The sequence below is a fragment of the Bubalus kerabau genome, chromosome 15, assembly GCF_029407905.1.
Source record: "Bubalus kerabau isolate K-KA32 ecotype Philippines breed swamp buffalo chromosome 15, PCC_UOA_SB_1v2, whole genome shotgun sequence".
NCBI classification, from domain to species: domain Eukaryota; kingdom Metazoa; phylum Chordata; class Mammalia; order Artiodactyla; family Bovidae; genus Bubalus; species Bubalus kerabau.
In genome coordinates this window covers 1,707,901-1,726,134 of record NC_073638.1, presented here as the reverse complement: position 1 = coordinate 1,726,134, position 18,234 = coordinate 1,707,901, and the positions used below count along the sequence as shown (strand labels likewise).

The following is an 18,234-nucleotide window of genomic DNA, read 5'->3' as shown; positions in this document are numbered from 1 at the left end:
GAAGATAAAATGATGGAAATAACTGAAAGAGAGCAGAATAAAGAAAAAAGAATGAAAAGAAGACAGTCTCAGAGACGACTGTAACATAATTAAGCACACCAACATTTGAATTATTGAGGTCTCAGAAGAAGAAAACAAATAGAAAGGGTATGAGAAAATATTTGAGGCGATTATAGTCAAAAACTTCCCTAATATGGGAAAGGAAATACCATACAAGCCCAGGAAGCCCAGAGTCCCACACAGGATAAAACCAAAGAGAAACAGACTAAGACACATATTAATCAAACTAACAAAAATTAGACACAAAGAAAACCTATGAAAAGAGCAAGGGCAAAACAACAAATAATGTACAAGGGGATTCCCATAAAGCTAATAACTGATGTTTCAGCAGAAAGTTTGCAGTCCAGAAGGGAGTAGCAGGATATACTTAAAATGATGAAAAGAAAAAACCTAAAACCAAGACTACTTTTTAGAGTAAGGATCTCATTCAGATTTGACAGAGAAATCAAAAGCTTTACATAGAAGCAAAAGTTAAGAGAATTCAGCACCACCAAACCAGCTTTATGACAAATACTAAAGGAACGTCTCTAAAGAGGAAACACAAGAGTAAGAGAAGACCTACAAAAACAAACCCCAAACAATAAAATAAGTGGTAATAGGACCATGCATATCACTAATTACCTTAAATGTAAATGGATTAAATGCTCCAAGCAAAAGACACAGACAGGATAAACGGATACAGAAACAAGACCCCTATGTACGCCATCTACAAGAAACCCACTTCAAACATAGGGACACACAGAGATTGAAAGTATGGAGCTTAACTTAAAAAATATATTCCATGCAAGTGAAAATCAAAAGGAAGTTTAGGAGTAGCCTAACCAGACATTTACAATGTCTATTTTACATTTACAATGTAAATGTAAAATACTGGAAACAAGGAAGGATACTACATAAAGATCAAGGGACTAATCCAGGAAGAAGATATAACAATCAAAAATATATATGCACCAAACATAGAAGAACCTCAATATATAAGGAAATGCTAACAATTATACAAGGAGAAATCAACACTAACATAATAATAGAGGGGGACTTTAAAATCTCACTCACACCAATGGACAGGTCATCCATACACAAAAATTACTAAGGAAACACAAGTTTTAAATGATACATTGGGCCAGATGGACTTAATTGATTTCTATAGGACATTTTATCCAAAAACAGTAGATTTCACTTTTTTCTCTAGTGCGTAAGAAACAAAATCCAGGAAAGATAACATCTTGGGGTCACAAATTAGCCTTGGTAAGTTTAAAAAAAGTAAAACTAAAAATATATCAAGCATTTTGTTTTTTTTACCACAATGCTATAAGATTAGATATGAACTACAGGAATAAACTGTAAAAGAAAATCACAAACACAGAGAGGCTAAACAACATGCTTCTAAATAACCAAGAGTTCACTGAAGATCTCAAAGAGGGAAAAGCAAAAAAGAAAAACACAACAACTCAAAACCTATAGGATTCAGTAAAACCAGTGCTATGAGGAAAATTTATAGCAATATAAATCTAGCTCAAGAAACAAGAAAAACATCAAATAAACAATCTAACTTTACATTTAAGCAACTAGAAAAATAAGAACAACAACAACAAAAAAAAAAAAAAAAACCAAAGTTGTTAGAAGGAAAGAAATTATAAAGATCAGATCAGAAATAAATGAAAAAGAAATGAAGGAGGCAATAGGAAAAAATCAGTGAAACTAAAAGCTGGTTTTTTGAGAAGATAAGCAAAACTGACAGACTGTTAGCCAGACTCATCAAGAAAAAAAAGGGGAAAACTCAAATCAATAAAATTAGAATAGACAAAAGAGAAGCTACAACAGACAATAAAGAAATATAAAGGATTATAAAACACCACTATGAGCCAATAAAATGCCAATAAAATATATGCCAATAAAATGGACAAGCTGGAAGAAACAGATGAATTCTATGAAAAGTACAACCTTTCAAGAGTGAGGCAGGAAGAAATAGAAAAAATGAACACATCAATCACAAACACTGAAATCAAAACTCTACTCAAAAAATCTTCCAACAAAAGCCCAGTGCCAGATAGTTTCAAAGGCAAGCTTTATCGAAAGTTTAGAGAAGAGCTAACCCATATGCTGCTCAAACTCTTCCAGAAAACTGCAGAGGAAGGAAAACTCCCAAACTCCTTTTATAAGCCACCATCACCCTGATACCAAAACGTGACAAACATACACAAAAAAAGAAAATTACAGGCCAATATCACTGATGACATGTACCACATGCATGCTCTCAGGTCCGACTCTTTGCAATCCCATGAACTGTAGCCCACCAGGCTCCTCTGTCCATGGAATTTTCCAGGCTAGAATACTAGAGTGGTTTCCCATTTCCTACTCCAGGGGTTCTGCCTGTCCTGGAGGTTGAACCTGTGATTCTGAGTCTCCTGTAATGGCAAGTAGATTCCTTTACCACTGTGCCACCTGGGAAGTCAATAACTAATAACATTGATACAAAAATCCTCAACAAAATACTAGCAAACAGAATCCAACAACATATTAAAAGCATCAGATATCCCCTTACCAAATGGGGTTTATCTCAGGAATGCAAGGATTCTTCAATACACACAAATCAATCAATGTGATACACCATATTAACAAATTGAAAAATAAAACCATATGATAATCTCAATAAAGGCAGAAAAAGCTTTTGCAACATTCAGCACCCATGTATGTTAAAATAAACTCTTCCAAAAAATGGGCACAGAAGGAATCCACCACTAACAAAGGCCATTTACAGCAAACCAACGCAAACATGATTCTCAATGGTGAGAAACTGAAAGCATTCACTCTAAAATCAGAAACAAGACAAGGGTGCCCACTTGTGAGATAGGATGCCCTATTATTCAACATAGTTTTGGATGTCCTAGCTACAGAAATCAGAGAAGAAAAACAAATAAAAAGAATCCAGACTGGAAAGGAAGAAATAAAACTCTATTTGCAGATAACATGATACTGTACATAAGAAACCCTAAAGATACTATCAGAAAATTACTAGAGCTAATCAGTGAATATGGTAAAGTTGCAGGATACAAAATCGATACACAGAAAACACATGCATTCCTATATACTAACAATGAAAAATCAGAAAGAGAAATTAAGGAATCAATCCCATTTACCATTGCAACAAAAAGAATAAAATACCTAGGAATAAATCTACGTAAAGAGAAAAAAAGAACTGTATTCAGCGAACTATAAGACACTGATGAAAGAAATCAAGGATGATATAAATAGATAGAGGAATATTTCATGATCCTGGCTTGGAAGAATCAATATTGTGAAAATGACTGAACTACCAAATGCAATCAACAGATTCAAGGCAATCCCTATCAAATTACCAATGGCATTTTTCACAGAACTAGAACAAAAAATCTCAGTTTGTATGGAAACACAAAAGACCCCAAATAGCCAAAGCAATCTTGAGAAAGAAGAATGGACTTGAAGGAATCAACTTACCTAATTTCAGACTATACTACAAAGCTACAGTCATCAAGACAGTATGGTAGTGGCACAAAAAGAAAAGTATAGACCAACTGAACAAGATAGAAAGCCCAGAGACAAACCCATGTACCTAGGGGCACCTTATCTTTGACAAAGGAGTTAAGAATATACAGTGGGGAAAAAGATAGCTTCTTCAATAAGTGGTGCTGGGAGAACTGGACAACAACATGTAGAAGAATGAAATTAGTACACTTCCTAACACCATACACAAAGATAAACCTGAAATGGATTAAAGACCTAAATGTACACTATAAAACTATAGTTTGATAGAAATTATAGAAACTATAAAACTCTTGGAAGAAAACATAGGCAGAACACTGTTATGACATAAATCATAGCAAGATCCTCTATGAACCACCTCCTAGAACAATGGAAATAAAAACAAAAATAAACAAGTGGGACCAAATTAAACTTAAAAGCTTTTGCACACCAAAGGAAACTGTAAACAAGGTGAAAAGATAACCCTCAGAATGGGAGAAAATAATAGCAAATGAAATAACTGACAAAGGATTAATCTCCAAAATATACAAACAATTCATACAACTCAATGCCAGAGAAACAATCTAATCAAAAAGTGGGCAAAAGACCTACAGACATTTCTCCAACAATATATGGATGGCTAATAAACACATGAAGAGATGCTCAACCTCACTCATTATTAGAGAAATGTAAATAAAAACTACAATGAGCTATTACCTCATACCAGTCAGAATTGCCATCATCAAAAAGTCCACAAACAAGTGCTGGAGAGGATGTGGAGAAAAGGAAACCCTCGTGCACTGCTATTGGGAATACTGAATTCACAGAGCCATGATGGAAGACAGTATGGAGATTCCTTAGAAAATCAGGAATAAAACTACCATATAACCCCAGCAATACCACTTTTAGGCATATACCCTGAGGAACCCAAAACTGAAAAAGAAACCTGTACCCCCCAATGTTTACTGTAGCACCATTTACTATAGCTATAGAGAGTGAAAAAGTTGGCTTAAAGCTCAACATTCAGAAAACGAAGATGATGGCATCCGGTCCCATCACTTCATGGGAAATAAGATGCGGAAACAGTGGCAGACTTTATGTTTCTGGGCTCCAAAATCACTGCAGATGGTGACTGCAGCCATGAAATTAAAAGACGCTTACTCCTTGGAAGGAAAGTTATGACCAACCTAGATAGCATATTAAAAAGGAGAGACATTACTTTGCCAACAAAGGTTCGTCTAGTCAAGGCTATGGTTTTTCCTGTGGTCATGTATGGATGTGAGAGTTGGACTGTGAAAAAGGCTGAGCGCCAAAGAATTGATGCTTTTGAACTGTGGTGTTGGAGAAGACTCTTGAGAGTCCATTGAACTGCACAGAGATCCAACCAGTCCATTCTGAAGGAGATCAGCCCTGGGATTTCTTTGGAAGGAATCATGCTAAAGCTGAAACTCCAATACTTTGGCCACCTCATGCAAAGAGCTGACTCATTGGAAAAGACTCTGATGCTGGGAGGGATTGGGGGCAGGAGGACAAGGCATGACAGAGGATGAGATGGCTGGATGGCATCACTGACTCGATGGACATTGAGTCTGAGTGAACTCCGGGAGTTGGTGATGGACAGGGAGGCCTGGCGTGCTGCGATTCATGGGGTCGCAAAGAGTTGGACACGACTGAGCGACTGAACTGAACTGAGGACATGGAAGCAACCTAGATGTCCATTGACAGATGAATGGATCAAGAAGCTGTGGTACCTATATATAATGGAATACTACTCAGCCATAAAAAGGAACACATCTGAGTCAGTTCTAATGAGGTAGATGAACCTAAAGCTTATTACACACACTGAAGTAAGTCAGAAAAACAAATATCATATATTAATGCATATATAAGAAATCTAGAAAGATGGTACTGATGAACCTACTTGCAGGGCAGCAATGGAGAAAACACAGAGAACAGATTTATGGACAAGGGCAGGAGAGAAGAAGGAGACGGCAAGATGAATGGAGACAGCAGCATGGAGGGACATACACTAACATATGCAAAACAGACAGCCAAAGGGAATTTGCTGTATAACTCAGGGAACTCACACTGGGGCTCTGTAGTAACCTAGAAGGGTGGGAAAGGTTGGGAGGTGGGAGGAAGGTTCAAGAGGGAGGAGACATATGTACATCTATGGTTAATTCATGTTGATGTATGAGAGAAATTAAACCAATATTGTAAAGCAATCAATTTAAAATAAATATAATTATAAAAAAATTCTCCAGAATGTGGGTAGAAAAGGAACATACCTCAACACAATAAAGGTCATGTACAAGTAACCCACAGAAAAACATTATTCTCAATGGTGAAAAACTAAAAACATTTTAAGATCAGGAACATGATTAAGGGTGTTCATTCTTAACACTATTATTCAATACAGTTTTGGAAGTCCTAGCCATAGCAGTCAGAGAAGAACAAGAAATAAAAGGAGTACGGATTGGAAAAGAAAAAGTAAAATTCTCACTGTTCGTAGAATGACATAATACTATATACAGAACACTAAAAATGCCACCAGAAAATTACTAGAGCTAATCAATGAATACAGTAAAGTCAGAGGATATAAAATTAATATACAGAAATCCCGTACATTCCTATACACTAACAATGAAAAATCAAAAAGAGAAATTAAGAAAACAATCCCATTCACCATTGCAACAAGAAGAATTAAATAGCTGGGAATAAACCAACCTAAAGAGACAAAATACCTGTATGCAGAAAACTATAAGATACAGATAAAAGAAACCAAAGACAACACAAACAAATGGAGTGATATACCATGTTTTTGAATTGGAAAAATACTGAGAAACTGACTATACTACCCAAAGCAATCTCCAGACTCAATGTTATCCCTATCAAACTACCAATGTAATTTTTCACAGTACTGGAACAAAAAAATTCATGATTTGGAAAAACAAAAGACCCCCAAATAGCCAAAGCAATCTTAAGAAAACCAGAGCTGGAGAAATCAACCTTGCTGACTTCAGACTATACTACAAAGCTATAGTCAGCAATATGTGAACCGTGAACTTCCTGATGTTCAAGCTGGTTTTAGAAAAGGCAGAGGAACCGAAGATCAAATTGCCAACATCCGCTGGATCATCCAAAAAGCAAGAGAGTTCCAGAAAAACATCTATTTCTGCTTTATTGACTATGCCAAAGCCTTTGACTCTGTGGATCATGATAAACTGTGGAAAATTCTGAAAGAGATGGGAATACCAGACCACCTGATCTGCCTCTTGAGAAATTTGTATGCAGGTCAGGAAGCAACAGTTAGAACTGGACATGGAATAACAGACTGGTTCCAAATAGGAAAAGGAGTACATCAAGGCTGTATATTGTCACCCTGTTCATTTAACTTATATGCAGAGTACATCATGAGAAACCCTGGACTGGAAGAAACACAAGCTGGAATCAAGATTGCCGGGAGAAATATCAATAACCTCAGATATGCAGATCACACCACCCTTATGGCAGAAAGTGAATAGGAACTCAAAGCCTCTTGATGAAAGTGAAAGTGGAGAGTGAAAAAGTTGGCTTAAAGCTCAACATTCAGAAAACGAAGATCATGGCATCCAGTCCCATCACTTCATGGGAAATAGATGGGGAAACAGTGGAAACAGTGGCAGACTTTATGTTTCTGGGCTCCAAAATCACTGCAGATGGTGACTGCAGCCATGAAATTAAAAGACACTTACTCCTTGGAAGGAAAGTTATGACCAACCTAGACAGCATATTGAAAAGCAGAGACATTACTTTGCCAACAAAGGTTCGTCTAGTCAAGGCTATGGTTTTTCCTGTGGTCATGTATCGATGTGAGAGTTGGACTGTGAAGAAGGCTGAGTGCCGAAGAATTGATGCCTTTGAACTGTGGTGTTGGAGAAGACTCTTGAGAGTCCCTTGGACTACAAGGAGATCCAACCAGTCCATTCTGAAGGAGATCAGCCCTGGGATTTCTTTGGAAGGAATCATGCTAAAGCTGAAACTCCAGTACTTTGGCCACCTCATGCGAAGAGTTGACTCATTGGAAAAGACTCTGATGCTGGGAGGGATTGGGGGCAGGAGGACAAGGGGACGACAGAGGATGAGATGGCTGGATGGCATCACTGACTCGATGGATGTGAGTCTGAGTGAACTCCGGGAGTTGGTGATGGACAGGGAGGCCTGGCGTGCTGCGATTCATGGGGTCGCAAAGAGTCGGACACGACTGAGCAACTGATCTGATCTGATCTGATAGTCATCAAGAGTATGGTACCAGCACAACAACAGAAATACAAACCAATAGGACAAGAAAGGAAGCCCAGAGATAAACCCACATACCTATGGGCACCTTATTTTTGACAAAGGAGACTATACAATGGAGATAAGACAGCCTCTTCAATAAGCAGTGCTGGGAAAAGTGGACAGCCACATGTAAAAGAATGAAAAGAACACTTTCTACCACCATACACAAAAATAAACTTGAAATGGATTAAAGACTCAAATGTTAGGCTAGCAACTTATAAAGCTCTTAGAGGAAAACATAGGTAGAACAGTCTTTGACATAAGATCCTCCTTGTCCCACCTCTTCAAGTAAGGGATACAAAAACAAAAATAAATAGGACTGGCATGAATGCTCGGTGGCGTCAGTGTGGCTGACTCTTTGTGACCCTATGGGCTGTAGCCCACTAGAATCCTCTGTCCATGGGATTCTCCAGGCAAGAATGCTGGAGTGGGTTACCATTTCTTCCTCAAATTGATCTTCCTGACCCAAAGATCGGACTCATGACTCTTGCCACCTCCTGCAGAGTCTTTTTTTTTTTTTTAATATAAATGTATTCATTTTAACTGGAGGCTAATTACTTTACAATATTGTAGTGGTTTTGCCATATATCGACATGAATCAGCCATGGGTGTACATGTGTTCCCGATCCTGAACCCCCCTCCCACCTCCCTCCCCATCCTATCCCTGCGGGTCATCCCAACACTGAGTCACCAGAGAAGCCCCAAATGGGACCTAATTAAACTATAAAGCTTTTGCAAGGCAAGGAAACAATATACAAGAGTAAAAGACAACACTCAGAATGGGAGAAAATATTTGCAAATGTAGCAACTGACAAAGGATTAGTCTCCAAAATGTATACGCAGCTCATACATCTCAATATCAGAAAAACAAATAGCCCAATCAAAAAATGAGCAGAAGACCTAAACAGACATTTCTCCAAAGACATACAGATGGCCAATAAACACATGAAAAGATGCTCAACAATGCTCATTATCAGAGAAACACAAATCAAAACTACAATGAGGCATCACCTCACACAGGTGACAATGGCCATCATCAAAAAACCTACAAACAATAAATGCTGGAGTTGAAGCTGAGAAAGGGAACCCTCCTGCACTGTTGATGGGATGTAAAGTGGTATAGCCACTATGGAGAGCAGTATGGAAATTTCTTTCAAAACTAGCAATACAAATACCATATGACCCAGCAATCTCAGTACTGAGCATATACCCTTAAGGCTTTTAAAAAACCACAATTCAAAAATACACACGCACCCTAATGTTCACTACAGCACTTGTTTACAATGGCCAAGACACAGAAATCAATCTAGATGTCCATCAACAAATGAATGGATAAACTGTAGTACATATATACTATGAAATGAGTGAGTGAGTGAAAGTTGCTCAGTCGGGTCCGACTCTTTGTGACCCCATGGACTATACAGTCCATGGAATTCTCCAGGCCAGAACACTGGAGTGGGTAGCCGTTCCCTTCTCCAGGGAATTTTCCCAACCCAGGGATCGAACCCAGGTCTCCTGCATTGCAGGCGGAATCATTACCAGCTGAGCCACCAGGGAAGCCCAAACTCAGCCATAAAAAGTAAGGAATTTGAGTTAGTAGTAAGTAGTGAGGTAGATAAAGGCATGTTACACAGAGTGATGTAAGTCATAGAAAAACAAAAATTGTATATTAAAACATACATATGAAAAAACAAAAAATACATATGGAATCTAGGAAATAGTACTGATGAACCTATTTACGGAGAATAAATGCCAACCCTGACATTGAGAATGGTCTGTGGACACAGTGGGGGAAGGAAAATGTAGGACAAATTGAGAAAGTAGCATTGACATATATACACTATCATGAGTGAAACAAGTAACTAGCAGGAAACTGCTGTAAAACACAGGGTGCCCAGCCTGGTGCTCTGTGACAACCAGAGGGGTGGAATATGGGGGTGTAGGGGGTATGAAGGAGGCTTAAGAGGGAGGGGATATATATCTAATTATGATGTACCATGTTGATGTATGGCAGAGACCACCACAACATTGTAAAGCAATAATCCTCCAATTATAAAACAGCATTCTTATTTCTATTGATACAAAGATAGTCACTAAAAGCAAACTTTACTATAAATTTTCAAGTATTCTCAAATATATTAGGATCATACACAGCTAGTCACTTTTATAAAAGATAAAAGCCCACCATCCATGTAGTCTACACAGGATAAATCCAAGAAGCCGAAACTTTCTATTCTTAAATTTGGTTTGAGTAAGTCTCTAATAATACAAGGCTCCCCTGGTAGCTCAGGGGGTAAAAGAAAGTGAAAGTTGCTCACTCGTGTCTGACTCTGCAACCTCATGGACTATACAGTCCATGGAATTCTCCAGGCCAGCATACTGGAATGGTTGCCATGCCCTCCTCCAGGGCATCTTCCCAACCCAGGTCTCCCACATTGCAGGCGGATTCTTTAACCAACTTAGCCACCAGGGAAGCCTGAATCCACCTGCAATGCGGGAGATCTGGGTTCAGTCCCTGGGTTGGGAGGATCCCCTGGAGAAGGGAACAGTTACCCCTTGAGTATTCTGGCCTGGAGAATTCCATGGACAGAGGAGAATAGTGGGCTACAGTCCATGGGATCACAAAGAGTCGGACACTTCACTCCTAATATTAAGTGTATTTTGCAAATGGCAAACAACCTGGGATTGAGAGGTGAAGGAATAGGGTCCCAGATGATCCATCACTGACTAGTGACCCCTACTGATGCTCTTTAAGGCTCTGGCTTCCTTAACTGCAAAGTGGACACATTAAATTACATTGTACTGCAGTGGTGCTTAAATGACATTAATATTAATGTTGTCAAGTGGTATATAAATATTAATGGTCAAAATCAATAATAATGTATACTTAGCAATAAACATTATTAAATGTTAAACAATTCTTAAATCTGGGTAAAAGATTTGTAGGCGATTCTTTTTTTCCAAAATATTCTATAAGTTCAATATCTTATTTCACTGATTTCAAGACACAACTTTTCATACTTAACACATCTGAAATTGATGGAAATGTATCTAATAACCACTTTAGTTAAACAGCAGTCATAAGATACGTGTTATTACATGTGTTATGTGCATCAAAATGTGAAAGATGTGTATCAGTCTTGGAAGAAAACCCTGAAGACAAAAATGGACACTGACTTTGTTTAAAAAATGATACATCACAAATGCTCCTGATAACAGAGAACAATATTATATAGAAAAACGTGGACATTGCAACTTTAAGTTGAAGGTGAACAGAAGAGTTAGGCTCTGAATGTGAGTATCTCAGCAAATTAATTTTGCTTACTTTTTAAAATGTGTGTACAAGGTTGATACAATTATTTTTAAAAGGGCTTGCCATGAGAATGAAAACTTCCAAGTCATAAAAAGCTGTGTCACAGTTAAACGGCACTTTTCTCTTCACCTTCCTGCTGAAAACACTGAATCAATTTTCAAAATTTCACTTGTTTTTTTTCTTTTAATGTCTTCCATTATAATTTGATTTAAAAAAATTTAGTCACTAAAAGTACAGGCACCAAGCCTAATAACCAAGCTTTTTAAATTAAGTAACAACAAAGGAACATATGCAAATTGATAGGAGAATATTAAACTAAAGCTGTGCTATGACTGATGCAGGCTCTGATTTCTTTAAGTCTCCCACTGATAGAAATTTGGTCACTGACATTTCTAGCTATTCTATTTCAATATTTATTACAGAGTGCTAACTATATGCCAGGTAGTGAATTACACACTAGAGATAGCAAGGAGAATAAAGGCAGACATGATCACTGCTTTCCTGATGTTTAGTATATAGAAAAGAAGACTGACAAATTATAAATTCTAATACATTCTGTGAAGAAACAACTGGAAAAAGAAAATAAAAATGAACAGTGGACGGTATTCAATTGCAGATAATGCAATGGTAACAGCGAAAACTTACATAACCTTACTCTGTGCCAGACTCTGTAACTACATCTTTACCTACTCTTTAATCTCCAAAACAACTACTATAAAATAGATACTACTATTATCTCTATTTTATAGACCCAGGGAATATGAGGCTTAACATACCTGAAATTGATATGTATCTTATAATCACTTCTGGACAGAAGTCATGATATATTTGTCATTACCTATGTATGTGAATTAAAATGTGAAAAATGGTTTAACAGTGTCTTGAAACAAAATCTTGAAAATAATAATGGATAGCAAGTAAGCAGTGAGATAGGCTATAAACCCAGAAAGTTTGGCTCCAGAGAACGTGCTTTCAATCCACTATAATTTCAGGGAGAGCCTTCCTGAGCTGGTTTCATAAGTTAACACCTGAAAGATGAGAAGGTAAGGGGTGGTGAGAGAAATTATGTATTAAGCCCTACAGTGGGAAAGGGTCCTTCAGTTTTAGAATATGACATAAGGCCAGCATTGTTGGAGTGTAGTTAATGACAGCAAGAATGTTGGAGAGACAGGCCTACAGAAGGCTGGTGCTACCTCGTGCAGGATTTGTAAGACGCAAGGAACTGGAATTTTATTTTAAGTGCAGCTGGATTTCAGTAATGTCACTCAGTTGTGTCTGACTCATTGCAACCGCATGGACTGCAGCATGCCAGGCCTCCCTGTCCATCACCAACTCCCGGAGCTTACTCAAACCCATGTCCATTGAGTTGGTGATGCCATCCAACCATCTCATCCTCTGTTGTCCCCTTCTTCTCCTGCCTTCAATATTTCCCAGCATCAGGTTCTTTTCAAATGAGTCAGCTCTTCGCATCAGAAGGCCAAAGTACGGGAGTTTCAGCTTCAACATCAGTCCTTCCAATGAACACTCAGGACTGATCTCCTTTAGGATGGACTGGTTGGATCTCCTTGCAGTCCAAGGGACTCTCAAGAGTCTTCTACAAACCACAGTTCAAAAGCATCAATTCTTCGGTCCTCAGCTTTCTTTATAGTTCAACTCTCATATCCATACATCACTACTGGTAAAACCATAGCCTTGACTAGACGGACCTTTGATGGCAAAGTAATGTCTCTGCTTTTTACTATGCTGTCTAGGCTGGTCAGAGCTTTTCTTCCAAGGAGCAAGAGTCTTTTCATTTCATGGCTGCAGTCACCATCTGCAGTGATTTTTGGAGCCCAAAAAAATAAAGTCTGCCACTGTTTCCCCATCTATTTTCCAAGAACTGTTGGGACATGATGCCATGATCTTAGTTTTCTGAATGTTGAGCTTCAAGCCAACTTTTTCACTCTCCTCTTTCACTTTCATCAAGAGGCTCTTTAGCTCTTCTTTGTTTTTTGCCATAAGGGTGGTGTCATTTGTAAACCTGAGATTATTGAGGTTATTGAGATTTCTCTCGGCAATCTTGATTCCAGCTTGTGCTTCATCCAGCCTAGCGTTTCTCATGATGTACTCTGCATACAAGTTAAATAAGCAGGGTGACAATATACAGCCTTGACGTACTCCTTTCCCTATTTGGAATCAGTCTGTTGTTCTATGTCCAGTTCTAACTGTTGCTTCCTGATCTGCATACAGGTTTCTCAAGAGGCAGGTCAGGTGGTCTGGTATTCCCATCTCTTGAAGAATTTTTCAGTTTGTTGTGATCCACAGTGAATGGCTTTGGCATAGTCAATAAAGCAGAAATAAATGCTTTTCTGGAACTTTCTTGCTTTTTCAATGATCCAGCAGATGCTGGCAATTTGATCTCTGGTTCCTCTGTCTTTTCTAAATCCAGCTTGAACATCTGGAAGTTCACAGTTCACATATTGTTGAAGCCTGGCTTGGAGAATTTTGAGCATTACTTAACTAGCATGTGGGATGAGCGCAATTGTGTGGTAGTCTGAGCATTCTTTGGCATTCCCTTTCTTTGGGATTGGAATGAAAACTGAACTTTTCCAGTCCTGTGGACACTGCTGAGTTTTCAAAATTTGTTGGCATATTAAGTGCAGCACTTTCACAGCATCATTTTTCAGGATTTGAAATAGCTCAAAGAGAATTCCATCACCTCCACTAGCTTTGTTCATAGTGATGCTTCCTAAGGCCCACTTGACTTCACATTCCAGGATGTCTGGCTCTAGGTGAGTGATCACACCATTGTGATTATCTGGGTTGTGAAGATCATTTTTGTATAGTTCTTGTGTGTATTCTTGCCACCTCTTCTTAATATCTTCTGCTTCTGTTAGGTCCATACCATTACTGTATTGAGCCCATCTTTGCATGAAATGTTCCCTTGGTATCTCTAACTTTCTTGAAGAGATCTCGTCTTTCCCATTCTATTGTTTTCCTCTATTTCTTTGCACTCATCACCGAGGAAGGCTTTCTTATCTCTCCTTGCTATTCTTTGGAACTCTGTATTCAAATGGGTATATCTTTCCTTTTCTCCTCTGCTTTTCGCTTCCATTCTTTTCACAGCTATTTGTAAGGCCTCCTCAGACAGCCATTTTGCTTTTTTGCATTTATTTTTCTGGGGGATGATCTTGATCCCTCTCTCCTGTACAGTGTCACAAACCTCCATCCATAGTTCATCAGGTACTCTGTCTGTCATATCTAGTCCCTTAAATATACTTATCACTGCCACTGTATAGTCGTAAGGGATTTAATTTAGGTCATACCTGAATGGTCTAGTGGTTTTCCCTACTTTCTTCAATTTAAGTCTGAATTTGGCAATAAGGAGTTCATGATCTGAGCCACAGTCAGCACCGGGTCTTGTTTTTGCTGACTGTATAGAGCTTCTCCATCTTTGGCTGCAAAGAATATAATTAATCTGATTTTAGTGTTGACCATCTGGTGATGTCCATGTATAGAGTCTTCTCTTATGCTGTTGGAAGAGGGTGTTTGCTATGACCAGTGCATTCTCTTGTCAAAATTCTATTAGCCTTGGTCCTGTTTCATTCCATATTCCAAGGCCAAATTTGCCTGTTACTTCAGGTGTTTCTTGACTTCCTACTGGATTTATGGAAAACTGAACTAGACAGGGACATAATCCGATTTATTTTTTTAAAATATCCATCTGGCTGATGTGTAAAGAATGAATTGAAAGAAGTTAAGATAAATAGAGTCTAAATTTTCACTTATTCAACAAATATTAGAATATTTATGAAGTAACTATTATTGTAGTAAGCACTATTCCAGAGATTGGACACAGAGTCAAAAATATTAGAGACAAGGTCCTCCACTGTGGAGTACACTTCTGAGTGGTGAACACACATACAAACTCATACGTTCACAGTTTCTCCCACTCTACTGAACATTTTCTATCAGTATACAAGTTTTACTATCTCCCATCTTTAAACAAACATCAAACAAAAATCTATCATTTGACCTTGCACTCTCTGCTAGCTATCATCCTATTCTTTTATTCCCAGAAAAAATTCTTTAAAGAATTGTCTGCAGTAACTTTGCAACCAGTTATTATCTCAATCCACTACAATCAGGGTCTTCTCTTTCACTCTATTAACATTGTTCCTGTCACTGAACCAAATTTTTTTTTTCATTTGTATGGAAAACAAAAGACCCGAAATAGCCAAAACAATCTTAAGAAAGAAGAATGGAGCTGGAGGAATCATGCTCCCTGACTTCAGCTTATACAAAGCTAGAATAATCAAAACAGTATTGTACTGGTACAAACACACACACAGATCAATGCAAAAGGTCAGAAAGCCCAGAAATAAACCCACATACTTATAGTCAATCAATTACAACACAACAGAGAAGACAGTCTCTTCAATAAGAGCTGCTGAGAATAGTGGACAGCTACAGGTAAAAGAATAAAATTAGAATATTCTTTAACACATATACAGAAAAAAAAAAAAAAAAACTTCAAAATGGATTAAAGATCTAAATGCAAAACCCAATATTATAAAACTCCTAGAGGAAAACAAACTCTGACATAAATCCCAGCAACATTTTTGTATCTCTCCCCTAGAATTGGAAACAAAAGCAAATATAAACAAATAGGACCTAATTAAACTTAAAATCTGTTGCACAGAAAAAGAAATCATAAACAAAACAAAAAGACAACCTTCAGAATGGGAGAAAATATTTGCAAACAGTGCAATCAACAAAGTCTTAATTTCCAAAATATACAAACAGCTTATACAACACAATATCAAAAATAACAACCTAATCATAATATAGACAGAAGACCTAAACAGACATTTCTCCAAAGAAGACACACAGATGGCCAACAGGCACATAATAAGATGCTCAACATCATTCATTATAAGGAAAATGCAAATTAAAACTACAATGAGGTACCACCTTACATGAGTCAGAATGGCCATCGTCAAAAAAATCTACAAATAAATGCTACAGAGCATGTGGAGAAAAGGGAACTCTCCTACACTACTGGTAGCAATATAAACTGGCTCAGCCACTACGGAGAACAGTATGAAGGCTTCTTAAAAACAAAACGAAATTACCACATGATCAAGCAATCCCACATATATTCAAGAAAGAAGAAAAGTCTAATTAGAAAAGATACATGCACCCTATGTTCACAACAGCACTATTAACAATAGCCAAGACAAGGAAGCAACCTAAATGTCCATCAGCATATGAATGGATAAAGAAGATGTGATAGATATATAAATGCAATATTACTCGGCCATTTAAAAGAATGAAATAATACCATTTGCAGTAACATGGATGGACCTAGAGATTATCACACTAAGTGAAATAAATCAGACACAGAAAGATAAATATCATATGATATCACTTATTATGTGGAATCTAAAAAATGATACAATTAAACTGACTTTAAAAACAGAAATAAGCTCACAGACGTAGAAAAATAACTGATGGTTACCAAAAGGGAAATAGGGGAAGAGATAAACTGAGACCTGGGAATTAAAGGATACACACTACATATATAAAATAAACAAGGACCTACTGTATAGCATAGGGCACTATATTCAAAGTCTCATTTATATATATACATATATATATATAAAATGTAATCATTTGGCTGTATACTCAAAACATTGTAAGCCACCTATACTTCAATAAAATAAATAAATAATAAAAATGAAAATAAACTGTTCATGTCAATGTCACCACACTTTCAACTTGCAGTCAAATGCTAACTTCTCTCCCCTCATCTTATAACCTCTCAGAAGTGTTCACACTGTTAACTAGTTCCCCCTTCTTTTCTGTGCCACAACACTTTTCAGGTTTCCTCTCTCCTTAGCTTAAATAAAGAGGCCTACAGCACTGTGCTTAAGAGCATGGCCTTATAAACTTAGCTCTGAAGACTGGTTCAGGAGTGCTAGTCATGGAGGACAGACACAGGAAGAGAATGTTTCCCTTTACTGAACAAGATAGAAAACTAATCAGTATTTCAGGTTAGAAATGACGATGGTTTAGACTAGAGACTAGAAATAGATTTTAGCTCTATTTTAGAAATAGAACCAATAGAACTTTGGGACAGATCAGATACAGGAATTAAAGGAATAGGGGAAATCAAGATTTTGCAATAGAATAAAAAACTAATGAATACTACCTAAAAAAAAAAAAAAAAATCACCAAATTTCAGAGATGGATTTCACTTGATACTTTTCTACTAAAACTGATACTTGGGAGAGGTTATGTTATTTACCCAAAGTCACAAAGATAACTGGTGATAGAACTGAAAATAGAACACAAGTCTCTCATAATCCTAAGAAGCCACAGATCAGGATCTGGCAAGACGAATGCTCTCAGAAGCTTTAGTCCTCTTTTTTTCCTAACCAATGCAGTAAAAAATACTGCAATACATTTTTGGGTTTATTGCATATAATTAGGCAAGCTATTAACTGCACACTTTATATGTCTTTAAGAAAAAAGTAAAAAAGTAAAGGTAGAATATAAATATCAGTATTGGCTTATGAAGAGTAAAATCTATTAAAAGTTCATCAAAAACATTTGCTGAAGTAAACTATTTGTAAAGGACAAGATACACAGGAAATCCCCTTTGAGCAGTTCATATTCTAATTTGCAAGATAACACACATATAAATAATTCAGGCCAACAGAAGAGATGTCATAAAATAGTACTAGAATAATTGTCAAACGAACTGTATAGACTATATGTGTGTGTGTGTGTGTATATATATATATATATATATTTTTTTTTTTTTAGTACGCTGTGGTAGTCCTTTAGATTTGAGCTAAGCCTTCAAGGACAAGTAAGAATTTTAAAAGTAGATGGGGAAGGGGATTACATTAAACAAACCTATAAAGAGTGTCGACTAAGGTAAGGCTCAGGGCTGGGGGTTAGGGAATGGGAAGAGTTAGCTTTTTATACAAGTTCCATGGAGACATTCTCTTTGGTATGACATTTGAGACCTGAATGACAAAGAAAAACAAGGAATG

At 37.3% G+C, this 18,234-nt stretch overlaps 1 protein-coding gene across 4 annotated transcripts in view; it reads right to left on the bottom strand.

Moving 5' to 3' along the window:
* Positions 1–18,234, bottom strand: part of KBTBD3 (kelch repeat and BTB domain containing 3) — a 77,418-nt gene that overhangs the window by 57,654 nt on the left and 1,530 nt on the right. Inside the window, exon 2 of one of the 4 annotated variants that reach the window (XM_055547446.1) lies at positions 14,497–14,628. The exons of the other annotated variants lie outside the window; for them this stretch is intronic. The gene's annotated coding sequence lies outside the window, so the exon portion shown is untranslated. The remainder of the gene's footprint in view (positions 1–14,496; positions 14,629–18,234) is intronic. 4 annotated transcript variants of the gene reach the window in all.